Source organism: Lucilia sericata, unplaced genomic scaffold (assembly GCF_015586225.1).
Source record: "Lucilia sericata isolate MDLA Ls3-8-SP2 unplaced genomic scaffold, ASM1558622v1 Contig007681F_arrow, whole genome shotgun sequence".
NCBI classification, from domain to species: Eukaryota; Metazoa; Arthropoda; class Insecta; order Diptera; family Calliphoridae; genus Lucilia; species Lucilia sericata.
In genome coordinates this window covers 1-2,954 of record NW_023997986.1, presented here as the reverse complement: position 1 = coordinate 2,954, position 2,954 = coordinate 1, and the positions used below count along the sequence as shown (strand labels likewise).

Sequence of the window (2,954 nt, the reverse complement as noted above, 5' to 3'; positions counted from 1 at the left end):
CAATTTGTACCGCTCCTTGCATCTAGGAACGATAACAGAAATGTATCTTGAAAATTTATATTTCACCGTGTATCAGTCTTTTAACCAAGCACCCCCTTCCTGCGATTTAGGTTTAAACCACAGCCACTACGTGGATCCCGAAGGAACCTCAACCAACTGACCAGCCAGGACATAGTCCTGCGGGCAACTGGCCACCCGTAGTACCAGATTATGTGGTGCTCTGGTTAGACCTCTTTTCGATTTATGCAAGGACTAGGCCAGGCAGTAAATCGTCAACACCAATTTATAGTCCCGGAAGACTACAGGTATTGGTAGCACCTATCTACCCCCGGATTGCAATACACCAAGATGCGGTCTGAACATCAAGGAAACATGCCCGGGGGGGCAGTAGATAGGGACAGTAGGAATCTCGTTAATCCATTCATGCGCGTCACTAATTAGATGACGAGGCATTTGGCTACCTTAAGAGAGTCATAGTTACTCCCGCCGTTTACCCGCGCTTACTTGAATTTCTTCACTTTGACATTCAGAGCACTGGGCAGAAATCACATTGTGTCAACACCCGCTAGGGCCATCACAATGCTTTGTTTTAATTAGACAGTCGGATTCCCCAAGTCCGTGCCAGTTCTGAATTGATTGTTAATTGATAGTCGTTATAATTTAAAAGGAATATATCTTGCGATAATTCCCTAAAAATTTTAGCAAGAAAGTTCCACAATTGGCTACGTAACTACTATCCGGGGAACAAGATCCGAAAATCTCTATTTACCCAGAACGAGTACATAAACCATGTTATTGCTTCCCAATCAAGCCCGACTATCTCAATCTTCAGAGCCAATCCTTATCCCGAAGTTACGGATCTAATTTGCCGACTTCCCTTACCTACATTATTCTATCGACTAGAGACTCTTCACCTTGGAGACCAGCTGCGGATATTGGTACGGCCTGTTGAGAAGTTTGCGTGACCCCACCATAAATTTTCAAGGTCCGAGGAGAAAATATCGACACAACAGTAAATGTCATGCTCTTCTAGTCCATCTACCATATCTCTCTTCGAAAGACTTCCATGGTAGTACGACTATAAAACAGAAAAGAAAACTCTTCCGATATCTCTCGACGGCTTCTTTATGGTCGTTCCTGTTGCCAGGATGAGCACAAGGCCCATATTTAATAACAAACGGATACTCAACAGGTTACGGAATTGGAACCGTATTCCCTTTCGTTCAAAATTATTCAAGTGTTTTATTACTTTTTCTTATATATACTTGTATATATTTTACTTATTCATTATAACTTGAAAATTTTCGGCTTTCGCCTTAAACTTAGGACCGACTAACTCGTGATCAACCACTGTTCACACGAAACCCTTCTCCACTTCAGTCCTCCAAGGTCTCATTCGATTATTTGCTACTACCACCAAGATCTGTGCCAATGGCAGCTCCATGCAGGCTTACGCCAAACACTTCTATGCTCACCATTGTACCCTCCTACTCACTAAAGTTTCAAAGTTTAAAATCCAACCGAAATTGAATATAAACCATCTACTTTAGCGGTAATGTATAGGTATACAACTTAAGCGCCATCCATTTTAAGGGCTAGTTGCTTCGGCAGGTGAGTTGTTACACACTCCTTAGCGGATTACGACTTCCATGTCCACCGTCCTGCTGTTTTAAGCAACCAACGCCTTTCATGGTATCTGCATGAGTTGTTAATTTGGGCACCGTAACATTACGTTTGGTTCATCCCACAGCGCCAGTTCTGCTTACCAAAAGTGGCCCACTGGGCACATTATATCACAACCACAACCTTCATACCAAGAAAGGTGAGGTTCTTACCCATTTAAAGTTTGAGAATAGGTTAAGATCGTTTCGACCCTAAGGCCTCTAATCATTCGCTTTACCAGATAAGATTATTTTACATAATTTTTAAATGCACCAGCTATCCTGAGGGAAACTTCGGAGGGAACCAGCTACTAGATGGTTCGATTGGTCTTTCGCCCCTATACTCAATTCTGACAATCGATTTGCACGTCAGAACTGTTTCGGTCTTCCATCAGGGTTTCCCCTGACTTCAACCTGATCAAGTATAGTTCACCATCTTTCGGGTCACAGCATATATGCTCAAGGTACGCTCTAGTTAGAGGTATAAATAATATAAATATTATTATACATAACTGTATAGAACGCCCCGGGATTGAATTAATAGACTATAAATAGGCTAAAAACTAATCCCATTAAAGTTATGTTAATTTCGCTATTAGGTTTTTATTCCCAATAACTTGCAAATATGTTAGACTCCTTGGTCCGTGTTTCAAGACGGGTCCCGAAGGTATCCTGAATCTTTCGCATTGTTAATCATACAAGTGCATATAATGAACATAAAAATCATTGATTAATATGATATTATAAAATATAAATATTTAAGCACTGTATATAATAAATCTATCAACGCTTTATCAAATCAAAAGAATTTATTCGATATTAAATTGCAAGCAAAATAATTTGAATAAACATAATCTAATGATCTTATGATAAATAATGTAAAGTTAATAGATTACAATGTCCTTTATAGAAAAAATGCACACCATTATTATAATATTATAAATATTAAAATCATAATGATGAATTTTCCATAACGGATATTCAGGTTCATCGGGCTTAACCTCTAAGCAGTTTCACGTACTATTTAACTCTCTATTCAGAGTTCTTTTCAACTTTCCCTCACGGTACTTGTTTACTATCGGTCTCATGGTTATATTTAGTTTTAGATGGAGTTTACCACCCACTTAGTGCTGCACTATCAAGCAACACGACTCTTTGGAAATGCCATCTAGTAATCATTAACGTTATACGGGCCTGGCACCCTCTTTGGGTAAATGGCCTCATTTAAGAAGGACTTAAATCGTTAATTTCTCATACTAGAAATTTGACATTCCATACACTGCATCTCACATT

The 2,954-nt window shown here is 39.3% G+C and overlaps 1 pseudogene; it reads right to left on the bottom strand.

Moving 5' to 3' along the window:
• Nucleotides 1-342: 342 nt before the first annotated feature.
• LOC119615757 lies at nt 343-2,954 on the bottom strand (annotated as a pseudogene; the record flags this gene model as incomplete).